The sequence below is a fragment of the Lotus japonicus genome, chromosome 5 (assembly GCF_012489685.1).
Source record: "Lotus japonicus ecotype B-129 chromosome 5, LjGifu_v1.2".
NCBI lineage: Eukaryota > Viridiplantae > Streptophyta > Magnoliopsida > Fabales > Fabaceae > Lotus > Lotus japonicus.
In genome coordinates this window covers 15,943,992-15,961,062 of record NC_080045.1, presented here as the reverse complement: position 1 = coordinate 15,961,062, position 17,071 = coordinate 15,943,992, and the positions used below count along the sequence as shown (strand labels likewise).

Below are 17,071 nucleotides of genomic sequence, written 5' to 3'. Positions count from 1 at the left end.
ATGAAGCCAGTGAAGATGTTGATGTGAGGATGAAGGCCGTGTGAAGATGTTGAGATTACTAGATTTATTTACTGAATTAATTTTTTTATTTACTTAATTAATTATATTTTTTTATTAATTTAAATGAAAATGAAAAAACAAATTCCATGTCAGCTCATTAATTCCACGTGGTCATGCTACATGGGCCACTGGAGTTCCGGCGTTGACCCAGAGCTCCGGAGGGATGAAAACCAAATCTTGTGGCAAAGGTTAGGGACTAAAACCTACATTTGCTCCGATGAGGGACGAAAACCAAGCATTTGGTAAGGGTTAGGGACCAAAAAGTTATTTAAGGCATTATTTTATATCAGAGTAATTGTTTATACTGTAAATCCAGATGGTGCTTGTAACACCCCGATTTCGGTGGTGTCACTTTAGTGACTTTAAATCAATAGTGCGGAAAATGCGTAAATATTTTTTTTCGTTTTCTTTTCAAATAGAAGACTTAACATAATGAAGACTCAATCCAAAGATAATAAACATAAAGTAATTGGGGATAGTGCCCGCAGGCGAATAAGTGCATCCCATGGTCAGAGCCATGAGTTTTATGAATACAGTTTTCAAGGAGATAAGTCAGCCCCAAAACGGGAAATGACAATCAGAGCTGTGAAAACAATCCCCCCATATAATACACTCCTAACATCGACCCTCATCCGATCATGCATGAAGTCCGGGTCCACGTCAAAGGCTCAGTAATAGTCATTGCGCTCCGGATCCTCCCCGAACGACGATCCATCTTGAATCAGCTGTTGGACGTCTGGCAGCAGGCCGACCGCCCAAACACAACCATACACACAAAGCCAAGGCGCTAGGGTCAACTCACAGAATATAATAGATAATACAAGCAACATGTGATGAATAAAGGGGTATATATATATATAGGTTGTATATATCCATATAAGTTATGTATCGTCTACCCTAAGGTATATACATAACATGTTATCAGATTTCTAAATTCAATATTCAATATCTCAACAGTTCTATAAGTTATATCTCGAAAACTCGATAAGCAATATATCAACGAATATAGTTAAATGCATGGTATGCCAATGCAATGTCATGCTCAAAATATGATCCGGATAAAATGTCACCCTCACGATGACTCGAAGCATCTCGCTCCGCTGTGAAGCAGCACGCTCCTGTGAAGCATCTCGCTCCTATGAAGCTGCACGCTCCTGTGAAGCATCTCGCTCCTATGAAGTCCGATCTGAGATCGTCCTTCGGAAAGCAGCACACTTTCCAAGAAATGTATGCATGAATGCAATATGGTTAGCCAAACAACGAATCGTCCTTACCAAGGCACGCGTGTCTAGCTAGAGTACATTGTCTCTACAATACCCTAAGGTAAACAAGGAAGTGCTAGTCGCATTTGGTAACTTTCCTAGTCACTTGGGCTCACCGTCTCGATGGCCAACCAAACTGCTCAACGAGCAAAAGAATGCAGCTCGCACTCAGTGACCTTTCAACTTACCATGGCTCACCATCTCGATGGCCAAACAAACTGCTGAAAGAGCGAAGGAGTATTCGACATACTCAGAAACTTGCAGTTTTCCCATAACTTGGATTCGACGACAATTCTCATTTTCCAAAACTAATGTTCAAGCCCTAAACTTTCGTCTTAGTCTTTTATCATTATATTAAGGGTTTTGAGGTTGTTTAATACATTATGGAGGTTCATTATGAAATTGTTTAAGTTTCGTCTCTAATCCTATTAGTTTCAAAGATCCCATAATTCCAATGATTCCCTGGAGAAGGTCTCAAAACAAAAGGTCCATCATCACCCAAGTAATGGCCCGAGAAGTTCCCAGGTAAGCTGGCCGGGCACAATGCCTCATTAAAAGCCCTTCTTGCCTTAGACAGAACAACTCAAGTTCTTACGTGAATTCAAATGGGGTTTTTCCAATATCATTTTCAAACTCAATTTTCCTTTGAGAAGGTCTCGATCCATAAAACAATAATAGGGTACGAACCTCGGTCCGTCCCATCAAACTTTATCTAAAAACTCGTCAGGAGTCTGGCATAACTACCCGTTATCCACTATCTTGACGTTCCTCACTCATTCGCACAATTGCACGGTATATTCAATATAGTCAGCAATTCAAGTGCGTAATAGAAAGACACATTATAATCAATATAATCCAAATATCATGTGAACAAATAATCACATAGCCTATAGTTAACCATTTAACAATTAAGCATGCGAGTCAATTATCAACATATCAATGCGATAAATCATAATCTCCCATGTCGGCCGAAGCCCAGAAAACGGAGACACACGTCTCAATCAGTTCACTCGGCCGAAGCCTTCAGAAAACATTTTCAATCCAGACAATTCACATGCATAAACAATAAATCAAGTCGAATTTATCGACGCCTACAAAGCATTAGCTAGCAAGTAAGTTGCCCTAACCTCGAACTCGTCCAGTGTGTTCAAGCAAGGCTCCTTCACAATCCTCTTTTCCTGCTCCAAGTGTTCCTCCAAAAGAATCTTTGAGCAAACGAAGCGAAGGTCAATCAAAACAAGTCAATTCGGTCAATATAACACTAACTAGCGTTAGACAAAGCTTAAGAAGCTTCAGAGTACAATTTTTAAGCATGAATAGACGACATAACCTCGTTCGCTAAAACGAGCATAACTCGAGCTACAGAACTCGGAATGACACGAAACCAGCGCCAAAATTTCGACAATCGGAAGAGCTACGCAATGGCTCAGGTCATAGAGACCCAAAAATTATTTTTGGACACGGTACTCTAAGCAATAGGTTTCGGCCACTATGTAAAATAGGGTTTCCGAACTTTTTCTTCGATCTAAATCGATTCCTAGGTATTCTTAGGCGATATCTAGGCCAAGGAAACTCTCAGAAAAAAATATCGAATCGAAAACTGTCGCAGGGGTATTTTGGTCATTATTTTCAGCTCAGAATTTCAAAATCAGAGTTTCGAAAAACAAATTAGATGGGGTTGATACTAACGACGATTATGACGACTAATCCTACTAGCACTAAGCTAAGGCGATAGTTTTCAGCCCAAAGGTTGAGACTTTGCTTAAAAATGGGTATTTTAAGCAGAAATTGATTCCGGCGGAGTTCCGGCGACATAACGGAAAAACTAATCCGACAGAAGTGCTCTTGGGCACGTAAGGAAGATGTTTAGAATAAAAAATGAAGTATTCAAGATAGTTTTGCAAAAACCTCAAAACTATGAGCACAGAAGGACATAGAGAAAAGCTATGGAAAAAGACGATCAGAGGTAAGGAAAAGCGACTATACCTCGAAACCTTGAAGTAGCAACTGTTTAATCGAAGATCCAGCAAGAAATGAACAAAATCTCTTCTCCTCCTCCTCCTAGCAAACTCGCGGCTTCAAGAGAGAAAATGGGTGAGTTTTTGTGTTTTGTGAGGTTTTTGTTTCAAGCTTCAACATATATATATAGGGAATGAAATGGAAGATATTTTGTAAAGATTGGATAAGGATGGATAGATATTTATCAAAGATATTTTGAGAAGATATTTTGTGAAGATATTTTTGAGAAGATATTTTGTAAACCGGTACAGATTTGTTTAGATATCGGAGGATTTAGCTCATAGAGTTAAGATAAAAATATGAGAGTGATTTCCGATTCTTCCTACTGATTCCAAGGTATTCTAGACACGATATTCTCCCCGCTGAATCTTCTAATTCTTCAAAGAAATATCGGTATGATTTTTGGTTTTCGAGGCTTGTTTTTAATGCTATATATTGAGGTTGGCAAAACGCGGGAAAATGAAAGTTTCGCGAATCTGATTTTTCCGGCTTCATTCTCCATGAATTCTAAGATAGGTTTTGGCGACATAAATCCAAAATTAAGAAAAGGTTTCCTTGTATTTTTGGTAACTAATGCAAAGTCGGTGTAAAACTATTTTACCCGATAAGTTGCTTTTTGCATCGGATGTCGGAATAGAAAACTTCCTTCTGAAGAAAGATTGAAATCATCGAGAGAAATGGGTGTACGCGTGTAGAATCTTCATTTGAAGCTCTGAATAGAAAAAGTCTTCATCGTCGGGTGATTCTAGGGTTTTGAAATACCAGGGTTTTGGTTTCGGCAAACTTCCGATGATTGGAATCGGACGTTCGTAGATTCTAGAGTTTCGCCTCGAAACGATTGTGATATATGGAAAAAGAGAAGTTCTAACATTTCTCTGAAGATTTTTGGACTAAATTCCTACAGTGTTCCAAGGGTGGAACACAGTTTGATTTCCTAAGGTTCTTGTCCTAGGTTTTAAAACGAATATTAGTCGTGCTATAACTTAAATCGACTTCGATACAATCCTTTGACTTTTCCTGAACTTTCTCCTTCATAAATTTATTCCATTCGATAAACTCTTGTTCAGGTTTTCCGTTCACGATACGTCAAACCTAATCGTAAATGGAAATCTCTTCCACTTATTCTAAGCTTAAAACTTGGGTCTTACAGTGCTTCTTAATCCAATTCTCATCCAAACAGATGTCATGGTAGGATAAACGGCCCCATTTGTTTAGTTAGATGTACATAATAATGTAATATCATTCTTTGAAATCCTTGATATCAATGTATATTGACTATCATTTTTGTAAATACAATGTTTATATTATTACTTGACAGTAGCTTCCAGTCATTTAAATTACTTCTTGTAAGTATAGGACTGTTAATAATGATAGGGCAGAGTCAATTATTAGGGATGTTTCTCCCATGATAATAACGAGTAAATTATGCTCTACTGCCTAGAGATATGCGTAAATTATTGTCCTCCACTTGAGTTTAAAAATTACAATACCTTCTCACTTTTACCAAACTCTCTAAGAGATTTTCGTTTTCTCCTCTTTAGCGCCATTGATATTCGATCATTGAACGGTGCGTATGGCAAATGGTTTGTCGGGAAAGACTAGCTTAATGTGATATCGAAGCCTCGGGGATCAGTGTCATGGTTGTCTGTGGTGGGCATTATCTTGAAGAAAAAGATTACTCATTTGTTTTTGTTAAGAAAGAAGTACTCACTTGATGATTGCTAGTTTGTGTATGTTAACTTTTTGGTCCATTCCGAGTCTTAAAACACAAGCCGAAAACAAGTCTTAAAACATAACCCCAAACAAAATCGCCTACTAATAAACATAGATTGAGGACTGAAATTCCGCAAGAAAATGTTGAAAATTAGAGATTAAAAAAGATTAATTATGGAAATCGTTGACATTTATGGTTAGCGTGAATTTAACTTTTTCTATACCTTTATGGTGATGTATATATGTTTGATTTGGTGAAGAATGATTGTGATGGTGACATGCTTTCGTTTTGGAGCTCGCGAAAGAACCTCGACGTGAGGAAACAGGGCTAATTGAGACCTTTTAGGTAATTTGAACGAGACATAATGTCTAGAGGAATCAGTGGCGGAACCAAAACTTTTATGGAGCATGGGCAAAGTTTAGCTTAAACCTAACTTCCCACACTTGACGTTTGACCCAAGATTTTAAATTGCGGTTGGGGTCACGATTGCAGACATTATGGTGTTGCGGCGTGAATAGCCTGTTGCAACGATAAATATGTCTCATTCTCAATTAAACACTCAACCCGAAATAGTGTGTAGTGTGTGTTTGGATCAACATTAGTAGAATTGGATCTAGTAAATGTGAGTTGAAGTGATATGATTTATATTTAGATACAAAAACGTGATTCTCACAAGAGAATTTTGTTTAAATATCTTTCATTATAATTAATTTTGGATGTGTAATGATCAAAAGAGCATAAATATTACAATTATAGTTAATATAAACTGTTTCACCAATAATTTTTATACATGTTGCCATCAATAATTTTCTAACTTAATACTAAGTCTAGTGGATTTGAATTTTTTTAATAATATATGAATTCTATTTAAATTTAAAATAAAATGTATCGTGTATCATTATCAAATGGGTAGAAATTTTGGTTGATACGTGTCTCAATCCCCTGTGCATTAGGTAAAGCCTTTACTCATAAGGGTAATGATATATACATCTCAAGTTTTAAACACTTCATTTTCACCTCTGTTTATTTCTATCTCTCTCCTCTTATCATTAATCACATCTTATACTTTCTCTCTCTTACTTTTTCTTTTTTTCATCTCTCTTCATTCCACCTCTCCATCTCGAAGAAAGGTGTGAATGTAACATTATTCTTCTCGTAAGTGAAGGGCTCTAAGCATGTAGAAGAAGCCACAAGGTTGTTGCTTTTTTTGTTTTAGACACAAAATTCAGAAAATCATTAATTTACTTCCTCTCTATAGCTCTATTTTATTTCCTCCTCAAATCTTTCTTCTCTCCTTCCTTTTCTTCAATTGTCTCATTATTGCAATCACTCCGTGCCCAATCTTGTCACAAGATTCTTGACAATTTCCTCCTCTAATTTGATGTCGTTGTTCTTATTGCTCTTTTCTTGGTTTTGCATCCCCATAATTTTCTTCACTGATGCAATTCTGAAAGAGAAAGAAAAACCCAGCTTTTTGTTTTTTAAGGCCGTGAGAACGCGAGAGGAAGAGAGTGTGAGATGGTGAGAGGTTTGGGTCACTGGTGGAGAACTTGAGTCCCCTTCTGCTCTACTTTCATCCTGCCGAACGTTCATGTCCTCCCTTCGCCTCCCCCTCTTTTTCTCTGCGGTACCACCACCGCCGTGCAAGTGCTTCTTGAACGCGAGAGAGAGGAAGAGTAACCGGGCAAGTGCTACCAGAGAGAATGAGAACGAGAGAAAGATATACGGAAGCAAGAAGAAACTGAAGATGACATTTTTTGCCCAAGCTGCCCATTTTTCTCGGCCCAAAAAGGACCATGCGGCCCAAATAAAAAATATTTTTTTGGCCATGGAGCCTGGGCTGCCCAGGCAGGCCAGGCGGTAAATCCGCCACTGAGAGGAATTCATTTATATGATTAAATAATTTTCAACATATGTGTTCTTAGACCGGAAACGAGTCGGACCCCGGGGAAAACGTTAGAAATATTTTCATGACTGAGACTCGAGATTAGAGAGCGATCGATTTGAGGCTTGGGTGACCGACGCGCACCAGGTCTGCTGGATTTACGTCGGCAATGCTACCCTTTTGTGCACCAACAAAAAGGGAGAATTGATCGAATCTCAGCTGCTGAATGGAAAGGTGCAACTACCATTCACACCCTATCGTTTTCAAGTACCTTCGGATTTGGAATCGGAGTACTCATCCAACTTAGTATCAGAGCCGGAGTCGGATCCGTCTCTTCAGAGGAACTAGAGAAGATGTCGAAGACTGTGCCGGAAGAAGAGGAGCGTCCACCTGTGCAAGAGGAGCCTTGGAACTGGGGGAACCGATATGACGACGAACAGAGGGCTAGGAGTTTCCACATCTTGGCGGCATCTCAGTATTACACGGGAAGGGTGAAATCTACTGAGGTCTAAGGAACTATCTGCTGAAGAAGTTCACCGACGAGCCGATACCGGATGATGACTTTACTTCTGAGGAAGAGGACGAAGAAGAAGAAGAGGAAGAGAACGAAGAATAGGGTTTTGGGATGAGGGATATCTAATTTCTGTTTGGGTTGAGAGTTTTCGAGTTTGGGGGCATTGAACATTTTATTTCCTTTAGTTTGAAATATTCGAAAGTTTTGATGTAATTTACTTTAGTTCAAACCTATGTTTCATACTTTATCTCGGATGGTTTATTTAAAAGGTTTGCGATGTTGGTTACTTCCACGTGTTTTGAAAAGGTTAATGTTCAAGAGCTTTCGTAAAATTAACGTCTGTCATTAATTCAAGATTAATAATCGATCCGACAAAAATTCTATATGAAATTTATGACGTTTTGGTTACTGTGTGACACTCGAGAAATTGGGGCGTTGCAAGTGTCGTGGGGGAAAATATAGGAAATAAACTATTTTTGTGATATGAACTTTTTTATTTTATGATGTTTCTTGAACCAAAACTCAAAACTTCTATAGTAATTGTAGTGAATAGAGAAGAGAAAATGATTCTAGTGTATGCCAATTTCTATTAGAATGATTAGGAATTTTTTATCCAGTGCATCTATAGTGACAATCTTGGGTCCATGGCCAGATTTACCATAGATAAAGAAGGAAAGTTATTGTTACTATAAGGCCTTTGCTGCCATGCATATTCTTCTTCCTTTAAATCTTCATTGTTTTTAAATTTTTGCCGCCCCGACCTCTATTGGAAGGATGTCCCTGAAATGGAACCCCTCTTCCTCCTTGTTGTGATTTGAAAATTTTGAAGTTCTTCCTTGCTTGAAAAATCTACTCCAAAGGGGGTTGTTATATTTTTTTCACCCTCAATATATGAGCTTCTAAAGACCCATGGTTTCATATTGAGTGAGCTTTGAGAGATCTTTTGTTTCTTCAATAACAACAACAATGTTTTCAATATTTTGAGAAATACTCCATAGGATCTTTTCAACTACTTTATTTTCATATACATCTTCTCCACAATGTTCAAAAAAAAAAATGATTGAATTTTTAGCTACTTCTTGAATTATTATATTGTTAAATTAACTCCACAAGTAATGCAACTTGCTAGCAATCACATTTGATGATCCTTGAAATTATGTCTTCAAGGTTTCCGTGCCACTTTGGCTTTTTATGCCAAATATTCCAGGTTAAATGACTTTGCTTAGTCCTTGATGGACGATTCTCAATGTTGTAACATTCTTCTTCACATTCTCCTTGATGTCTTTGAATTTGACATCATACTAGTATGTTATTTTTGGTTGTGGGTTCTCTTCATATCCTTCTTCAACCATGCCCCATAAATCTTGCGAAGAGAAGGTGGTCTTCATTTGTGAATTCCAGTAACTATAGTGCTCTCCATTAAAAACCAAAATTAAAGTGCCATAAACATGAGCATATCAAGTGAGGGGAATTTTTTATATGAGAGTGAGAAAGAATATTTTTAGCTTTTGAATTAATTGTAATGGTCGAGATTAGAAGGCTCCTATAAAAACCACGTGCCCCCTCCCTCATTTAATTTCCAAACCCTTAATTTCTTTGGTGTACCATGGCTTCTGTTCACATTACCTTGGTTGCATCAGAGTCACAACTTTCCCTCTATCATGTGTTTTTGGCATCAAATTTTAACAATGTTAACTTTTCAAACTCACCCAAATATGAATTCCGAAATACATCTTTAGTCTTCATATTTTTTTTTCTATTGGATGTGTATTTCAAAAGAGATAAATAACATTTAACTAAATTTTGTTTCCCTTTGGACCAAAAGAAAGGTTGAAGTAACTGGAAATACTCATGATCGTATCCCAACGAGAGATAACCTTCGAAAGAGGAATGTTATCACTAATGAGGCAGATGCAATGTGTTCTTTCTGTTTGCAGGTTGAGGAATCAGGTTCACACCTATTCTTTCAGTGCCCAGCTGTTGTCCGAATATGGTATGCGATATATGCTTGGAGAGGGATATCTGTTGCTCCTCCGTCTACTGCAAGGGAACATTTTTCACAGTTTCCATTACTTGGCACATCCAGCTCACAGCAAGCAGGGGATTTAACAATCTGGATGGCTACTCTTTGGTGTTTATGGCTGACAAGGAATAGATACATTTTCAATGGGGTCACTATGGACTTAGAACAAATGGTGGAGAGGATTCAGCTATTGACGTGGCAGTGGTTGAAGACCAAGATGAAAGACTTTAATTATTCTTGGTTTGAACGGTATTCCAATCCTGGTATGTGTTTACAATTATTATAAAGGTCCGGGGTGTTGATTGATGCGCGAGAGATTCTGTTATGGGTTGGTATTGGCACTATCACATGGTGCCATGGTGAAAATTTTGTCCTTTTGGTGGCTCATAATGCAGAGACCAGTTCTGTAGGACAGATGAAGAGTGTCTGTGGTCATATTGTGGTTTCCTGTCTTTGAAGAAGCACGTGTTCTGTCAGTTGTGGAATGGGCAAAGTTTGGCTATCTTTGATGGTGAATACATTCCTACCTAGTTTGATATTTGGGACTGGGGGTGGCTCTTAAGTTGGGTTTATTTGTCTTCTTGTAAGGAGTTTACCAAGATGCTCTAATTCTTCTCTGTGCTCCTTTTCTTCTTACTGTTGCTGTTTTTACTTTTTTCTTTTCCTCTTTTTCTTTTTCTTTTTCTTTTATTGTAAACCATGGGTGGCACCCCTTGTTCCTAGTTCTAAGATACTATTTGCTAACCCAAAAAAAAAATTGTCTTTTTATAAATCTCCTTGGAAACTGTCTCTTGGCTTTATAAGATTGGTACTCTTTTCCCTTACCTAGGTTTTCCTAATGGGGTTTTATCATAGGAAGGTTTTAATGAGACCTCTCTTATGAAGCCCATTTCCTTGGAGGTAAGGGGCGGGGTAGATGTTGGCATTAGTAGTATTCCTTTGTCTATGTACATTCTTTTCTTTTCTCTTTGGTTTTGATTCTTTATTCATCTTTCCTATTGTATTGGATTGAATTACCCATTGTACTTCTCTTCAATATATTTTTTATTGCCTATAAAAAAAACTGAAAATACTCAAACAAAACTAGACCAAAGCAACCTAAGCATGTGAAACATAGCAATAGAAAACAAGGAGAGGAGGCACATGAGTATTTTTTAAGAGTCTTATAATCTTAACTGACCATTTTGATCCGAAGATTAAAAGTGATCCGGTCCCTTCATATATACATAAATATAAATATATATATATAATTATATATTAATAATAATATTACGCAAGATATCGTCCATTAGGTAATATATTCTATCTTTAATTAAACAACATGTCATTCAATTTAAGCACACATATAATCATATGATTAGCAATCAATATTCAATAGCAAACAACCACAAACAAAGCAATCAACAAATAAATTCAGGGTAAGCATTCTGACAAAACCCTTGGTATTTACTATGATGTAACTCATCCCCCTAACCTGGTCATCCCGTGCAAACCACTAGGGATCACTTGTACTCGTCGTATCGAGCCTCATTTAAATTTTATGAGACTCACATTGACTTCAAAGGTCTTTCTGAATGCGTCTCTAACAACCCAATATATTAGATAACATCCTAGAACACATTTAAAAATTAAAACTGTGAGGAAAATCCTATGGTTAAGGCTCGACCATAGAGATTTTTGGTTAACAAAGCTATTTAATTAGGCGGTGTTTCTACTTTACAACTACATTGGCTATGTGTTGTAAGTTCATATTTACCGAATGAAATACTAAATAACGGTTCGCGATCTCTACATGATCATTGTACTATGAAATAGAAAAAGGTGGGGTTCGATCCTATAGCTCTTGAACCCACAAGCATGAGGGAACTCAGTAGAGCAGTAATATTAGACAATGTTGAAGGTGCGAAAAACACTAGAAGGGGGGGGGGTTTGAATAGAGTTTTTGAATCTCGGGTATACTTTTAAGCTTTTTCAAAACTCAAAGATAAAAACTAAGTGTTGAATAATAGGAAGTAAAGCACACGAGTATTTTATCCTGGTTCACTTGAGATAAAAGCTCAAGCTAATCCAGTCCACCTGTGAAGGTGATTTCTTCCTTCTTCTGATGAAGGCAATCCACTAAAATCAATGAGTGTTACAACTGCACTTTGCAACCTGCTAAGTGACTAACAATACACTGATTTTCTCACTAGTATCCTCTTAAGAAGCTGATCTACCGATCCTCTTAAGACTAGCTAAATACTGAATCAGCCTTGATTCAGTCCTTTCAAGATCCGACCAACCTTGGTCTCTTGATGAACTTTACAAAATGTGTAAAAGGTTTCGGGTTTACAATAAGTGCTTCTAACAAGCGAATAGTAAACTCAGAAGTTTAAGAACAGTGAAGAAATAATGCTAAGAGAATGGTTCGTATGTGTTGAATATTTTCAGCAAAGTTTCTTAGCTTCTTTCTTCTTTCTTCAGCCTTTATATACTCCAAGACTTGTGATGTAGCCGTTGCTAGGGTTTTATCCGTTGGAGTGACAATTCTGTAATATCAGACTGCTAGGCTGTACAAGGTAGGTGGCGGACAGACTGAGACTTGTACGACGTTGTACTGTGATAGCGACCTGTCCTCTCACCGGTTGACTTGAGATCAAGGAGCTTCAGATGAATGTAGGTGAAGCTTCTGATCATGGTCAGATTGAAGCTTGGAGTCTTCTGACCATGCAACTTCTGCTTCTGAACAAGTTCCTCAGAACTTCTGATCGTCAGAGCTAGAATAGCTTGGGTCTTCAGAACCAACTTCTTGCAAGTCTTCAGAACTTGAGTCTTCTGCTTCTGGACCGTTCCACTGGAACATCTGGTCTTCAGAACTTCTGACTTGAGTTCTTCAGATCTTCTTGAGAGCTTCCATCTTCAGAACTTCTGAAGTATTTGCCACTGTTCAGAACGAACATGGTAGGATGATGAGCTCTCTTTTTAGTAACCCTTGGTTCTTCTTCTTCTGAACGAATAGGCTTGGGTCAGATTCAGAACCTGTTTGTCACAACTTAAAAAGACAAACGTTAGGGTACCACAATTGTTCATCATCACATTGTAATCATCAAAACATAGAGATGCAACCACTGATCAAACCTTGATCTTACAAATGTCATTTCAGCCAACTAATAATTTTTCATCAATTGAAAATGCATTTTGAGCTAAGATGACAACATCCTACAAATTGAAAATGTTCTCTATTCTAAAAAGATGATTTTCTAATAGTTAAAAATACATCTCTAACATGAATATGCACATCGAAGTGAATGATTTGGGGTTAGGGGTCTAGGACTCCCTAATCCGCAGATGTGAGATGATGGAGAAAATAGAGTATCTCAACCGATTAAAAATACATTCTAACAATGATTTTGTGTGAAATACCAAAAGAACAATTTTTCACCGATTAAAATTTGATCCAAGGCTACGACAACAACTTTTAGTGACAAAATGGTGATCTAATTAAAAATGGAAGCTTGTATCCTTGATTCGTTACCAAACTCGGCTAGATAACAACATACATGATGCAACTAACCGATCAAATGACAAGGAAAATATATTTTTACCACAAAAATAAGGATACAGTATGGTGGTGGTGCTCACGGCACTTCCTCCTTCTCCATGGTAATGATGGCGCGATGACGAGCTCCTTGGTGGCATGAGGAAGAGAAGAGGAGCTTGTGGTTCTCATGGTGATGACCGTGGTGAAGAGACGGGTGGTTTCTTCCACCATGACAAGGAGAATTCATGTTTGGCTTTGTGATAATGGGAGGAAGATGGAGAAGTGGAGATGGTTTAGAGATAGAACATGATCTAGAGAGAAAGGGAGCGGTAATATGAAGAAGTGTTCTAATGAGAGGAATGGGCGTGAGAGTTTATAGAGAAAGGTGCTTGGGCACCATTGAAAGGATTAATAGGAACTTGAAGAGATCTATGCGGAGCAACCACATGGATTCGTTTGCGAAGGAAATGAAAGCAAGCTTCTCAAGCATTATAGCCAAATTGAACAATATTTCATCGATCTTGGATTTAGGAGGAGCAAGCGTGAGCCTACACTATACATCAAGATGCATGGTTAGTATGACACTGTCTTAGTTTCATTGTATGTAGATGATCTTATCTACATGAGAAATAATAAAAATATGATGATGGTGATCAAAGAAGATATGATGAAAACGTTCAAGATAACCGACCTTAGATTGAACAATTACTTCCTCAGTACAAAGGTAAGTCAGAGAAAAGATGGGATATTTATCTCGCAAAAGAAACACACAGAAGGTTCACTCAAGAAATTCAATATGTATGGCTTCAAGCTTCTAAGTACTTCAATCATGACAAATAAGAAACTACATAAGGATGATGGAGCACCATAAGCTTATGCATATTGGTAGTGTGTTATATCTCACAGTTACATGACCAGACATCATGTACAATACAAGTATTGTATCAAGATTCATGAAAATCCCAAGTCAAATACACTCTGGAGCATGAAAAATAATTTTGAGATATCTATGTTCGATGAATGGAATGAAGTGAACCTTCACTGTGCTTTGTTACTGGGACCATAAATAATCTTTTGGGCGTCAAAGAAGCAAACTATAGTTGCACAATCAACAACAGAAGAAGAGCACGTGGCAGTTGCGAAAGCAAAAAGTCAAGCTTTACGGCTTCACATAGAAATCGAAGAAATAGGAGAAAAACAAGATGAGTCACTATGATCTTTTTGCTATAAAATACATATCACAATGATGAAGAATCAAGTAAGTCATTAAAGAACAAAACACATAGCAATGAAGTACCACTTCATTAGAAGCAGAGGCAACAAAATAGACTCAGCTCAACTATTAGAGAACTGAAGATCAAATTGCAAGTATATTCATGTTTGTAAAACCATTCACTAACTATCCAGCTTTTCCAAATACTAACATTATTTGATAAGTTCTAAAATTAGATTTTTTGAATTATACTTTTTCTTCTTTATTATTATTATTTGCAAGATAAAATTCATGAAAAATCAAGACTGGCAATACTAAGATTATGTATTTTAAATGTTATCCCACAATAACAATATTAATATTGTGCATGTCTAATCTTAAATAAATTTACAAGTGAAGTACTTTGATCCTTTATTAATGCTTAATATGTGCTTTTCTTTTTACTTTTTCTAAATTAACTAAAACTGACAATATTTTATTAATGAAAATGGTAGTCTACAACACCTTGCGAAAAAACTCACTAGTACATTTAGAAAAACACACAATCTAGCATACATGTATCTCCTTGTAATCTATTTTACAAGAACAAATTGTACTCATAATATAAGGTTTTTATTTGTAATATAAGTTCTTTTCTAAAGGAAAATAAATGCGACACATGTAAAACTATCACACGATTAAATGATAAAGTAATACTTAGGCAAATAAACTAACAAACTAAGAATTTTGGTTCAAACATCCAGAAACCTTCATTTTTTTTATATAGAGCTGGTTTGATCAACCTGCATTTGTTCTTTTTTTGCTATACTCTTCTCAGGGAACATTCAATATCATCTTGATTTCATTTCCCTCGTTCCTTGTAACATTCGCAGTCAATTCCATCTCTACTTCCATGTCTTTAGCCGTAGAAGAACTATCTCCTATCTTACTAGGCTCACCTAGTTCCTGCGAGGAAAACAAAAACAAAGGACAACAACATTAACTCTAGATACTTCCACATAGCACAAGGTTTACTTTTGAATATAGAGTGTATACAATATATACTTCTTCTTTGAATGTTAAGTATAATGTATGGTCATCTTTAGAAACGTTTGCTGGAGTATTTGTCCTTGTTTTTCGAGTAGCTCCATAAAGAACAAATTGAGTTACTTCGACCTTCGATCTCAACTTCTTTTTGGATGGCAAGTGTTCAAAGGTCTGCAAAAAAATTATATATTTTAGTTGGCCACTTATGCCATCAAATTTATTCAACCGGTTGCCTGAATCACCCCATAGGCTTATAACTTCGTTCTATGAAGATAAGTTATTTAAGCAAAAATATAACTATTTCTAATCTCATTTTTCTTAAACACTATTGGTTCACCTAAGATGAAGTTATTTAGCCTCATGGGATTTTGTAGATAACCTCTTGAATTTTTTGGACAAATAAAGTTTTTATAAGAAATAACAAGACATTTCAAAAAAATATATATATAGATTGCTACATTGATATTTTTTCCAGAAATCATTTAGAGTGATATCTTACAAAGTCTCCAGCTGTAGATTCAGATCCCCTCTTCCTAAATTCAATATTCCAATGTTGCGATCTTTCAATAAATGTAAAACTGTGAGCATAATTTTCCCCGGTAAAGTCTTTCTTGATATGTTCTGATAGGGGTCTCTGCAAATTCACCACGATGTATCAGATAGATTCTAAATTATTAATCAGTAATGATACTTAAATACACAAACAGTGTAAACATCCAATAGACATTCCAGTTCTCACTCTAGATATATCTCGCTTCCATCATATATCACATGTTAAATGTTAGTTCATTTGTAATAAAGTGTTAGCGTGGTTTAGTTAAATTTTTTTTATGTCCATTTATGTATTTCTTAGTGATTACTTAGAATAATTATGCGAGAGTTTAATGTCTTTTGTAGATGTTTAACTTGCATATTTTCCTATTCTCTATTCATTACTATAAATAGAGAAATTTGTAAGTTCTGGTTCAAGAAAGATCATAAAATAAAATGTTTAGGTTTCAAAAATAGTTTATTTCCTATATTTTCTACTACTATACTTCAGATGCTCCAACAAATTTGATACCAGAGCTCAAATTCAGTAACATGGATTCATCAAATTCAATATACTTTCTCATATACCACAAGCGAAATGGAGACCATTTTCCTTTTCCAAAGATCTATGGGGTGTGTTTGAGGAAGGATATGAAGAGCACCCACAGTAAAAACCAACATACTAGATTGATGTCAAAGAAAAAGACAGTAAGGAGAATGTGAAGAAAAATACTACAACATTGAGAATTGTCCATCAAGGAGTAAGCGAAGTCATTTAACCTAGAATCTTTGGCATAAAAAACCAAAGTGGCATGGGAACAATGAAGACAAAATTTCAAGGATCAGCAAATGTGATTACTAACAAGTTGCATTACTTGTGGAGTTAATTTTACTATCTCACAATGAAAGAAGGTGGTTTAAAAATAAATCAAATTAAAAGTCGTGGAGTAAATGTATCTGAAAAGATTCTATTGAGTACTCCTAAAAAATTTGAACAAGTTGTTGTTATTGAAGAAACCAATTATCTCTCAAAGCTCACTCAATATGAAACCATGGGGTCTTTAGAAGCTCATGAATTGAGGGTGAAAAAATATAACAACCAGCCTTTGGAGTAGATATTTCGAGCAAGGAAAAACTTCAAATTTTTCAAAGCATAACAAGACGGAAGAGGGAGTCCATTTCATTGAAATCGTTCCAATAGAGGTCGGGTGGTAAAAAATTAAAAGCAATGGAAGAGGTAAATGAAGAAAAATATGCATAGCAGCAAAGACCTTCTGGTAACTATAATTCTTCCTTCTTTATCT

At 36.5% G+C, this 17,071-nt stretch overlaps 1 long non-coding RNA gene across 1 annotated transcript; it reads right to left on the bottom strand.

Moving 5' to 3' along the window:
* Positions 1 to 512: 512 nt before the first annotated feature.
* Positions 513 to 2,515, bottom strand: LOC130721085 (uncharacterized). Its single transcript, XR_009013336.1, has 2 exons — positions 2,450 to 2,515; positions 513 to 796 (listed from the first exon to the last, which is right to left on the bottom strand). It is a non-coding gene; the product is annotated as an uncharacterized LOC130721085 (long non-coding RNA).
* Between the last annotated feature and the right edge of the window lie 14,556 nt (positions 2,516 to 17,071).